This window comes from Camelus dromedarius, chromosome 8 (assembly GCF_036321535.1).
Source record: "Camelus dromedarius isolate mCamDro1 chromosome 8, mCamDro1.pat, whole genome shotgun sequence".
Classification (NCBI taxonomy): Eukaryota; Metazoa; Chordata; class Mammalia; order Artiodactyla; family Camelidae; genus Camelus; species Camelus dromedarius.
Window position 1 is genome coordinate 9,271,017 of NC_087443.1, and position 12,848 is coordinate 9,283,864.

The 12,848-nt window shown below is 44.0% G+C and overlaps 1 pseudogene; it reads left to right on the top strand.

Annotated features, from left to right (window-relative positions):
* The first annotated feature begins 1,110 nt into the window (after window positions 1–1,110).
* Window positions 1,111–12,848, top strand: part of LOC135321891 (formin-2-like) — a 58,937-nt pseudogene continuing 47,199 nt past the window's right edge.

A 12,848-nucleotide genomic window follows, 5' to 3' on the forward strand; every position in this document is an offset into this window, starting at 1 on the left:
TGCAAGTGGCTGGATTTGCAGGATGTGTGCTGGCTGTCAGAGAGGTTGTTTTAGTAAAGGAGGCAGACATTAAATTAATAATTGCACAAATAATTAACTAAAATAATTACACAAAGAAGCTTTGAAGGATGCCACGAGAGTGTGGAAGGGGGTCACTGGAAGCTTTTCTGGATAAGTGACTTTAAGTCTGAGGACTGACTCTGTTGGTGGGAGGGCGGACGGGAGCAGGGCCGGGGCTGAGTGACCCGCGGGTGGCCCTGGACGGGACCGGGGATACGTTGTAGTTCTCCTACCACAGACGGTTAGTGCAGACACCTGCTGACTAACTTCCCAAAGGATGATAAGTCAGAGTGAGTAGCTTCAGAAATGGATGAGGGACTGGACTTTCAGCTCTCAGCTCTGGCTGAGGTTGGAATCAGTTGGTGCCCAGTGAGGTACTGATGCCGGAGTCCCCGTCCCCTTCATTCTGGTCTCAGGTGAGTCTGAGGGACAGCCAGGACCGGGACCGAGAACCGTGGGACAGGTGGGCCCCGGTCCTCAGCCAGTGTCCTGCTCTCCTTGTGCCTCTCTTTTCTTATCTCTTTTAGGGAAATAATAAAAACCTGCTGTGTAGACCTACCCTAGAGTTATGTTTCTGAGGTGCATATAAGAAAATTTTGCGTTTCTATCATTTTCCTCTTCTGGGTGAATTTTCCTTCTGGCCAGCCCTCTCCCCTACTCGGAGGCTGGTACCTACCTCCCTGTTACCTTATTCCTCCCCCTCCCCATTGCCACATCCCAGACTGAATGTTAGCCACTGACATTTCTTAGCCCAAATGGTGGCTACTGACTTCTTCCTCAGAGAGCCAGGGGCAGGGATAACACAGAGCAGAAGGGGGGTTTCCAATGAAATCCAGAAGGCCGGGCGCTTCTGCAGGTACAAGAAGAGGTAGGACTCATAACGGGGCCCATCCTTTTTGGGAGTAGGAGTTGTTTTGGAGGATGGGGGAGTGAACCAGAGCTCCCCTGTCCAGTGTGGTGTCCCAGACCTGACTGCAGAGCTCTCTCTGCGCAAGTCCGTAGCCTTGGCAACAGTGTTCCACAGGCTGTGTTTGCTGGCCTCTCCTCGGGGGAGTTCTGAGCCAGGGGACATGCCAGTGCTCCCGCCTAATGACCGTGTCTCACCCGCAGGACGAACTCTGTTGGAGAAGCTGTTCAGCCAGCAGGAGAACGGGCCTCCAGAAGAAGCAGAGCAGCTTTGCTCGCGGATCATTGCCATGCGTCTCCTCCTTCCTTTCAGTGACTGCTTTGGGGAACCGTGCGGGCAGAGTGCCCAGTCCAGCTCAGCTCCGTTTGACGTAAGTAGGAGACTCCACAGCACTCACTGGCTCGGAGGCCCACCGCAGTCGGAATAGCAACTGTGCTGTGGGTCGGCCCCAATCAGCCTATAATTTAAAAACCCGTATGTGACGCAGGCCCTCCTCCCCTCTGCCGCTCAGCTGGTTTGTTTCCTTTTTCACTAGGGTTTTCGTCAGTACATTTGCCAAACGCCCTTTTCTTAACAGATGGCCACTCTTGACACTTTGCTAGCCCGATGGTTTTAAGGTGGTTCTGGGCCAGTATTTCTGACTCTGCTGGTCACAGACGTGCCCTCAGAAGCAGCTCCACAGGGCAAGAGCTGTGTTCCCCGTGGACGGGGGGTTTCCCAGGGCCCGGAATGCGATCTCAGTGTATTCATAACTCGTCTGTGTACTGACTGGTGACACGAAGCAGCGCTGTCTGCTTTCTCCCCCGGCTCCCATTCACCAGGAGCGCTAATACTGCCGAACAGTAATTCCAAAGCCATTTCATAATTCATAATGAATAACAGAGCAGCTGGATTATCGTTTTCAGGTCAGAGTATTGCTAACCTTTCTCAGGTATGTGGTATGTGTGTGACATGGGAGGTTGTGATGAGTGTGCATCTAAACCCACGTGTGTAAGAATTATTACATAGGACATTCTCGTGAGGCAACTGGAGGTCTGCGCGGCTCACTCGTGTGGCGCCCGGTGTCTGGGAGGCAGAACGCTGGCTCACCCACGCGGGTTAGTTCCGGTTACTCAGGGCTTCTGACGCCGGTCTCCTCTCCGTGGAGCCGCTGTTGAACGAGACGGGCGATAATGTGCGTTTTGGAAGACAATGAGAATGAGCCCTGGCTGGGATCAGGAAGTGACAGGAAATAATAAAATGTCTGTATGTGTCTGCTTTTCTAATTCCTCTGCTTTATCCGTCGTAACTGCGGTCTCCTTTCGGTATTAGGGACGTAAGTCACATAAAATATTGTGAGATCTTTTTGATACTTCCCGTGTGGAAAGAAGGTTCCTCAGGATGTACTGTGACTTGTGACGCTTTCTTCTTAAGACTGATCGAGTGACCTGTCTGTTCATTTATGACATGGAGTTAATCACTGCTTGGTAGATCTTTTTCTCCTATGAGAAGAATTAACAACTAAGTTTTTTTCCCTCCCTTTTCCTTTTTGAGAGGTGTGTGTTATTATAGAGAGAACCTGTGGAATGTGGTGGGCTGAAAGCTTTATGGAGCTGTGTTCTAGGAGATATATCAGTTTGCAACTAGGAAGTAAAATAAATACGGTACAAAGGCAAACACTAGCCGTGTCTAACAATTGCTTTTGGGGGGGCGGGGGTTTAGATAATTTGGTTTATTTATTTATTTACTTTTGGAGGAGGTACTGGGGATTGAACCCAGGACCCTGTGCATGCTAAGCATGTGCTCTACCATTTGAACTATACCCTCCCCCTAACAATTGCTTTTTGATTAAAACTGTTCCCAAGTTGACTGCATTTTCCTCCTTTAGAGCTCAAACAGTCTCAAGGGAGAGTATAGCTCAAGTGGTAGAGCACATGCTTAGCATGCACGAGGTCCTGTGTTCGATCCCCAGTACCTCCTTTAAAAACAAATAAATAAGCCTAATTACTGCCCCCTCCCCAAAAGTTTAAAAAAAGAACAGAAATAGTCTTATCAGTCAATAAATGTGGACTTGGAATAAGCTGAAAAGAATAGAATAATCCTATTCCTCCATTTTAAAAATCGCTGAATCAAGAAACAGTCTGTTTCTTACCCCCCACCTCACTCCATTCTTGTGTTAGACTAGTGACCCCTCCCACTTGTCATTTTGGAAGGCACCTGGGTGTGACATGGAGAGTGAAAAGCAAAATACATAGTCCCTTAGCGATGGTATGAAGAAATTTCCTCAGAACGGGGAATTCCTTTCCCCAGCTTTGTGACTGCATTTACTCCTTCCTTTATTTGTTGGCTCTGTACTTTCTCTCTACCAAATCCAAACCTAATCCAACCTAATCCAAAACAAATATGAAATTAAAGGTGCTCTAGTAACAGATGTTATTCCATACACTTAAATAGCGTTTCAGCACAGAAGTGTGTATTTATGGTTCGCATAGTCAAGAATTTTCTCCAAAGCCCAGCAGAGGTAACAGCACAGGGAGTTATGTGAACTGAGGTGTTAGTGGGGCAGTGGGGAGGCAGGCGCTTTTCTGTAGGGAGAGAACTTTCTGGTAATTAGCCCCTCTGCTGGTTTCCAGAAAATCACTGCTGAGAGAACTTCTAACCAACAGTTCTCTCCAGGACGGTGGCCCTTTGAGACAGAACACCCTGTGGGAAGAGCTCACAACCGGCGCACTCCCCACCCCAGCTTTGCTCCCTTTCTTGAGAAGAAACCTCCCCCTCCCCTCCCCTCCCCTCCTCATCTCTGTCTACACTCCTAATAAGAGCACTAGAGTTTTGATCTGGAGACCTTACTCATGCAGTTTAGCCTACTTCTGTCAACCCTTTTGATTTAGGTCCATGGAATTGTATACATTTTTAGGGCCTAAGATTGTGCTTTAGAAATGCTATAGAAAAGATGAAAGGATTTCACATTTTCTCTCACATTTTGACTAGGTTAAAATCTCAAGAATACTGAAAGGCAAAGAGCTTTGAGTGATAATGTTAATTCACTCACAGATGTTTACTGAATTCATTCAACATGCCAGGCAGTGTTGCAGGCTCCAGAGATACATTAATGAGCAAGAGAAATATGATTTCTGTTCTTCTGAAATTTATATCCTCTTCCCAGTGGGCTGAGACAGATCGAAAACAAAAACAAAAACAAATGAAAGCATAGGTAATGAACTTCCATCAGATTCTAATAAGCACTATGAAGGAAATAAATTCAAGTACTGTGATCAGTGAATGGGAGTGGGGTGGGGTGAATGTGGAGTGAAGCAAGTCTCACGTGTAATGTGAGGAGCCATGAGGTCAGGTTGGAGGGAAGGTCATTCCAGGAAGCCCCGGGGCAGGTGCACAGGGCTCAGGGAGCGCAGGCAGGCATGACCTAAGCAGAGCACAGCCTGCAGGCCTCTGTAGCTGCTGTTTTGGGAGATGAGGACAGAAAGAAAGGCCTCAGGAGCCAGAACACTTGGGGTCTTGAAAGCTATGGAAGGAAAATGGATTTTTTTTTCAAGTGGGAGCTTTTGGAAGGCTTTGTGCGGGGTAAGTACGTATTTGTTCCATACTGCACGTGGATCTCATGGCCTGGTCTCTGGGCAGCATTGTGTAGGAGCAGAAGCAGAAGCCAGAACACCAGAGGGACCGATGGCAGGAGTGGAGCGAGATGTGGTGGTGGTGGAGGTGACAGAGGGTCAGTGGGTGTGGGATGAATTCTGGAGGCAGAGCTGCTGGTTCTTCTGGTGGGTCTCGAATGGGGGCAATGGAAAAAGGAAATCAAAGATGGCTCCTTGGTTCTGATTTTAAGTGGCTGGGTGGATGGTAGTGCCATTTACTGAGGTAGAGAAGACAAGTCAATTTTAGGAGGAAAATATTATAAGGACAGAAGTATATGGTGTTCTATATTTTCTTGAATAAAATTCTGTTTATTGAGAAAACTAATACCTAGCATATTACCTGACACACATTAGCTTTTGCTTTTTGCTGAGTGGAATGTTCACTTTATTAGCTGATCAAAATTAGGGCCATGACACTTAAAATTATTTCAGCCATCAAAAGGGCTGAGAGCCCTTTTTGTAGCCCTGCTTTCAGAGATGAGAAAGATTGCGTTCCTCTAATGGCTGAGTAGCATTGCCCATTATCCTCACATTTGCCTTTTGCTTTGTTGGTTTGTTTTTGTTGTATGTTTCAAACAAAATTCTAAGCTAGAGCAGTTCTGAAGACAGTCGGGGAAAACATATGAATCGTGCTCGTGCTTGCAGCCTGGTAGGTCGTACCGCTGGGTTGTGGATCATGGTATTTTTTGTGGTCTGGGGAAAGATTTTTTTCCTTTTGGAACCTGGTCTAGTCATCTCTCTCAAGTGTGGGGAAAAATCTCTCCTGAAATATTTACCGTGGTTTCTAAATCTTTAGAAATAGCAAAACATTCACTATTATGACACATCACGTAATTTGAAGTTTCAGGCCATTGGCTTGCAACCTGTGGACGAGGTATCACCAGTCCTCAGCCTACTGTGGACCTCGGACCCTGGCTCATTGCCTGTTAGGTGTGGATGGAGGTCATTTTGCAAGAATTAGTATGTGGTCCCTTAAGATACTTTTTCTTAGAATGCCTTTATTCATTTTGAGATCCCTTTTTCTGGGTCATATTCATCAGCACCTGTTTTCAGCAAACCACTAAATTATCTTATATAATTGTTGATTATCCATTAGTGAGCTCTTCTAGGATTTCTTCAATCATTAACTATGTCAGATTTCACTTCAACTCTTTACGTCACAAAAAATAAAGCAAGTTTATTTGTAGTAACTTAAGGGGATAAAGAATATGAAAACAAATATATGCATGTTCATATATGACTGAAGCATTATGCTGTATAACAGAAATTGACATATTGTAAACTGACTATACTTCAATAAAAATATATTTAAAAAATTTAAAAGAGCAAGTTTACTTGGCCCAAGCATTTTGGCAGGACTATATGGTTATATCCACTTAATCCAATAGAACTGACCTTAAATATCTTTTTAGTAGAGTATTTCTGGATGCTGGGCTATTTTGAATTTGGCAGATGTGCCAATTTGCTGTATATGTAGTGGTCTGCATGCTGCCCACATGGGCAGGAGCTCCTTGGTGTGTATGTAAGCGGGCGTAGGTTTGGATGAGTGTTTGGGTTAGTGAGGCTAAAATTAAAGAGGAGGAAGACATAAAAATTCAGGCCAAAAAGAATAAAAGAAACATGATCTCGAACCTGTTGAAAGATGTCATTAATCAATAACAAGAGCAGACACACCCAGGAAATGAATGGAATGCACTCTACTCAACTGTCCTCGAGAGTGAGAGTGGAGATTTGATTGACCAATGGAAATGATCATTTGTATTTGTATTCATTTTTTTTTTCAGAGCAGGAAGAATACTCAGATGCTATTTAGTCAAACCTACACAAGTATTTTCCTGAGAAGCAATAAAAGCTATGACGTGTCTTTCAGCTCGAAGAGCATGTGTGTGTGCAGGGCTCTATTTTTACTTTTGAAACATTATGTACAGTATTAACTCTCAAAAGTTGTTTTATTTGTGGTGTTAAAATTATACTTAATTTCCAGATCAGCTTTTAAAATCATTTTAGCTGATATACTTCTTTTTTCTGCAGACTTATCTCTAATGTCCACTTAGAGGTCAGTAGCAAAATAGATTTCATTTTCTGAAATTCATTTAGTAGCCATGTTTTCTATCCATTCCTTTACCTAGGTAATCACTGCATAAATCCATTATAAGAAGGGTAACTAAAGAAGATTGAAGCTGTAATCCTTTCTCAGTTTTACTTGTATAGTTTTTTTTTTTTTTAATTTGAGAGACTTAAAAGATCTAAAGTACCACATTGACCTTGGTGAAAGGCAGGGAGGCTGGAAGTCATGCAGCAGCCCTGCTCCTCGCCCCACCCCCCCACTGTCAGTGTCTCCCCCATGTGCTGTCCCTGCTCTTGTTTAGCTGGTTTTGACTTCTGGTATTTTTAAGTTTGCAGATGCAGTCGTCAACATTACTGCCACCTTCTGGCTGTCGTGGTGAGGATTTAGGTACCGCCTTCCCTGCCCCTCCCCATTCCTCCCAGTATAGTTAATATTGTTTTTCTGGTTTCCCTTTAGTAATCTGCTTTGAAACTTAAATAGTAAGCTTTCTGATTTGCTGCTGTTGTTCCATCAACTTCACATCCTATCTCCTGCCACCTCGCCTGTTGTTAGTGCCTCTACCGTCCCCTCCATCTAGTCCAAGCCTGGACTGTTCCATCTCCCAGTAGGTTCACTTTTATCCTTAGGGTATATTTTTAGGGTTAATGTTTTATTGATACATTTATGGCAAAAGTTGAAGAAGATATGGATACTGTAAATATTGCCCTGCAGAGGCAGGACTGTGTTCTGATTTCATTTCCTTAACATCACAGTGCCCAGACCACTCAAACTAGGATGGTCATGGGGTCAAGTTCAAATGGATCCTGTTATCTGAATAAACAATCACTCAAAAGTATCCTATATTTAATTTAATTTTCATTTGGTTTATCCCTTTCTTACAAAGGGAGCCCACATCCAGCACAACAAAGTTTTTGGTTGCCTTCCCTTCCCTTCCGTTCCCTTTCTTTCTTTTCTTTCCTCTTAGAAGAAACATATAACTTTCCTTTCTTTTTTTCTCTCTGTATTCTAAATATCTTACTGATTGACACTGACTTACATAAGACATATAAACAAATTATTGGAATTTAGTAGTTGAAGTCAGCTCTGTAGTCAGACTGTTCTGGATTTGAGCCCTGGATTTTCCATTTTTGTGCAAACTTAAGTAAATGGCTTAATTTCTCAAAGTTTGTTTCTTCTGTAGAATGAGGAGTAATATAGTGGTTTCTGAGTAAGAAGAAAGCATGAATACAAGTAAAACACTTCGCACAGTATGGGGTATATGATAAGTGTTCAGTGTATGTAAACTGTCACCCCAGGTCATAACCATGTTTCGGGTCCCAGTGGAGATGTGCATGTAGGGGGAGCAAAAGGGAAGGGAAGGGGTAACTGAGTCTCCTTGGTAGCTCAGGGAATAACACTTGGGCAAGACCTTGAGAGACACCTAGGAGTTTTTTGCAGGGATCGGCTATAAAAAGAGAAGTATGTATACCAGGCATGGAGATGCAGGTGACCATAGTTTATAAGAACTTCTAGATTGTAAATTGGGAGACTGACAGGTGGAAAGGAGGCCAGACATGTAAACAAGGACATTGATGTCATACTATGTGCTTTAAATAATTTTGAGTAGTTAAGCCATAAACAGATTGGCATTTATTTAAAAAAATTTATTCTGGTGGCAGAATGGTGAGTGGATTGAAGAAATTTAAAATGAGTGTCTGGGTGTTCAGTAAAAGTGCCTACACTGAAATGGAGGCAGTGGAGATGGGAAGAGATAGATTTGAGGAATATTTAGGATTTAGAATTGTCAGGACTTGATATCCGATTGGATGTGGAGAAGCAAAGGAGTCGATGATTTCCTCGGTTTCTGATTCACATGTCTGGGTGGATGGTGATACTCTAGTAAGCGTCAGAATACAGAAGTGAGAGCAGGTTTCACGCAAGATGATCACTTTCTTCTGGACTTCTGGAATTTGTGATCCTTTGGGACATCATGGTGGCAATTGATCGAGGGCAAAGGAACAGGGACTACCAGTATAGTCCATGGGTTATATGCTAAAAAGACAAGCATATAAATCTAGTAAATTAGGATAAAGTGGCGAGTAGTAAATTGGGATTAAAGTTCTTAAGGACAGTGAAGAGTGGGTGGAGTGAGCATGGAGAGAGAATGGATTCATGGGTGGCTGTGGCCAGAGGATATTGTGTTTAAGATCTGAGAGGTGGGGCTGGGCTCCTGATTCCAAAGTCCAGTCTACAGAGTGATTAGAACTGAGAAGCTCAGGGTGTTGGCTGAGATTTGTTGTCCCCCGGGATTGTGGGGGAAGTGCTGGGAAGCAGGCACTGGACCATGTGATAGAGTGAGAGGAAGGCTGTGCTGATGAGGCCTTCAGGGTCCGTGCTGGGGAGGGGAGATGATGGCACTGCTGGGGGAGATGGGCTTCAGAGGTAGAGAGGATTCTGCACAGGGTGGGCTTGGACTGTCCTCTAGGTGATTCTCGGGGGTCAGATTGTGAGGCTATGTTATATGAGAGGAATCAGGAAAATCTCCTATCTGATCAGCCATCACTTGCTTGGCTTATCACATCAGCCTTTCCAGTTATCATCTTGGGTCTGTCGATTACCAGTCTCCAGTCCAGTCTCCTTACTCTAGCCCTGTGGTCCTCGTTTCAGGGCCGTGTTGCCCTCCAGGGTATATCTGGCAATGTCTGAAGACAATTTTGGTTGCCATAATGGGGGGAGGGTACAGCTGGCATCTAATGGGTGGAGGCCAGGGATGCTGCCAAGCATTTTACAGGACCTCTGCCCCAACAAAGAGTTAGCGAGTGCCAAGTGTCAGCAGTTGAGAAATCCTGCACATTTGATGTATCATTTTCCTACATAAAGCCTTTTAGTGGTTTTTTCTGTCCTACTGAAGTCCAAATTCCTTGGACTTCCATCATCTGCCTCCTGCCTTCAACACTTTCATTCTTTTTGAGCTCATGACCCACTTTTCTTTCTGTTCCTCCAAACCCCATCCTTCACCCCTGCTGAAGACCTCAGTTCCCCCAGCTGTCCGTGCTCTGTCTCACCCCGGAGCTCTGTGCGCACTGCTGCTTCTGCTCCTGAACTGTGATTTCCCAGCTAAGCTCTACTCTCTCCTAGAATGCTGTTCAGAGTTAGATGACATTCCTCTCAGACACCTTCCTTCCTTGACCATCAGTTCTGCATTTTCTCCCTCAGAGGACCTAACACATGTATCATAATAGGCAGCATGCCCTGTATGTCCCCACGCAAATTAAATGTTATGTGGAGGTGTGCTGTGTCCCCGTGTTTACCATGGAAACACGGGTCTGTGATGAACACAGGCGTCCGAGTCTCCCCAGAGACTGGGTCTCCCCAGAGCGGTTTGGAGCACTCTCGTCCTAAACTGGATTCCAATCCCATCTCCTCCACTTATTTAGGAGATTAGGACATTTATTCAAGGTCACAGGTTAAAGTTTTTCATGTATAATAACAGTACCTACCTCTGGGGGTTATCTTGAAGATTAAATGGGATGAATTGATAAAGCATTTAGCATAACACCTGGCATGTAGTAAGTACCCAGTGAATACTAGTGATGACTGTTTAGATCTTTCCCGTTTCTATCACAGAACCCAGCACAGCCATTCAATAAATACGCCTTGGTTTCATGAGGAGGAGGGCTGGAAGGAAAGCCAGGGTAACTGAGGAAAGGAAGACCTGAAGAATCTACTAAGTGAATTGTTTTGAACGGTCAGGAGTTACCTGTATTTAATAATCTTATGAACACTTGGAGGGAAAGAAGGTAGAGGATGGGATGGAAAGTGGATTAGCTCGGGAATTACTTGGCTGGGGCACCGACTCTGTGGGATGTGTGCTTCCGGGCTTATTGCCATTCTTTCTTGATCTGTTTGCTACTCTTGGTTTTACTGGTGTAATTAGCACATTCTTTTCCCAGCCCTCCCTCCCCACATCTTTCTGGATGGAGTGGAATGGAAGTGGAGACAGTAGGAAAAGCTGTGGGTCAGAAAACTGCCAATTCTTGGAGGTGACACCGTCGTGGCCACTTGGTGGTGTGTCCATGACCACGTCACGGCTCCGTGCTTTCCCTGGGAAAGGATTCCATGCAAATGTTGGCACATAACTTACTTATTTGTAGTGTCAACCTAAACAAAGGAGGTAAACTGAGGCAAGCTCAAATGACCAGAAATTGCATTTATTCAGGAATAGCAGAGGAATTGTAATTCAGGAAGTCCGTTGAGGGTTTGGGGTGGCCCTTTTTATGCTCAGGGAGTGAAAAGAGGAGGAGGTCCAGCCAGAGCCCAGGCAGTGAGTTCGTTGGCTCAAGTATGGGGAGGGATTCTTGACGGACGTTTGTTCATTGGTCAGGAGACAGGTTTCTATCTTCTGTAATTATGGCAAATCAGCCTCTCAGTTCTTAGTTCTGTTTTTCTAGGGGCGTGTGACTGAGATTCTCCCTTCCCTGTCCTCCAGTCCCATTTTAGACTGAAATCTTTCACGGTCCTTTTTGCTCTGTCGTGTATGAGTGTCTGGCGTACTTTGTAGATAATGTGGCATGAACGAGTGAAAGCACCACTTTCTATAAGGGCCTCTGTTTTACACAGAATTTCGAAGGCAGAGGAACCGAAAGGGCCAGAGCTTGGTTTGCTGCACAGCATTGCTCTTCTCCCTCCAAGAATTCACCCCATGGAGTATGTTTGATTTTCTAGGTTGGATAATTCCTGTAGGATAAAATTATTGAAGGGAACAGTCAGTAAATACAAACAGGAAGAAATCTGCTTACTGTTCTTAGTTTTCTCCAAGGGGCATCTTTTTCATCCAATTTTACTTTTAGTTAAAAAATAGATTACTTCCTAAAGAATATAATAAGTGGATGTGTATCAAGAAGTTCGAACTTGGTTTCTTTCTTTGCTGGCTGTGCACGTGCATGGTTTTTAAATGGTTGTGTTAGTAACCTTGCTTCACCACAGGGTTGATTGTACGGTGGGTCAGATTCCATCCCCCGTGTTTGTCGTCATACAGCTCAACGTGGAATAGAAGGATTTTAGTATACATTTTGAAAATTATTATTTCTCTGGGCTCCATCATTTTAAAGAGGACTCTGTCACATTCATTTCTAATCTTACAATTGAATGGTTTATGGCTGGATCCTGTGGTAATCGGTACCCAAGCTTTTATGGGTATGAATTGAAGCACATATATTTTGAGATTATTTTTTTTCCACCTGATATGTCATTTAGTAAATTTCTAACATGTGCTGCTTTTTGTGTATTTGATTTTAGAAGGCAAAACAGGTGATCCCTGCCCCCACATTATGCGCAATTCAAGTGTTTTGTTGCAAAAGTAGCAACAGTGCTGATTGTTATCCCCGCACCACACGGTGTGCTGAGCGGAGCGGGAATGCTGCCAGTACTTTTATAGATTTCAGGATAATCCCCGACCATAAAGTTCACTGAAGTTTAGAAAATAAATTTTTAAAAACTCATTTGTAGCAGTCACACTTTTTAAGTTAATGACATACTTCTTATTTGTGACTTGTCTTTCCTCATTGAAGAAGAGCATGATATTTCAGACACCTGTTCTGGCTCTCACAGCTGGTGCTTTTTATCATCCATTTGGCTAACAGTGGGTCATACAGAATTCATTTTGAATTTCTATGATGGACTTTTATCAAAATGGGTGACCCAGCCCAACTTTTCCATCCTGATTTTCTTTTCTTCTCTTTCTCCTGGATATTGGCTGAATATTAATTAGCTCTACTGATGTGACTTGCATTTCTCAGGGCCTTCCTTCTCTCACGTCAAGAGCCAGAAGAAGTGTAGACCCATGGTGGTAACTTGGACTGAGAAGACACCACCTAGCCAGGAGCTTGGAGGGTTTCCCCCCCAGATTTTTACTAGAGTTTGGAAATCTGAAAGTAGATTCATTTCCTTTATATTATCTTTTTTGTTTAGATGAGGAGTTGGCAAAGTTTTTTAAAGTTGGCCAGATAGGAGATACTTTAGTCTTTAGTAAATGATTCACTGTCTCTGTCACAAGTACTCAGCTCTGTGGTTGTAGTGTGAAATCAGCCATGGATGGTGTGTCATGAACAAGCATGGCTGTTATTTCCTAACAAAAATTCATTTACAGAAACAGGCAGCTGCCCAGTTCTGGCCTGCAGGCTGCAGTTTGTTGGTCCCTGGT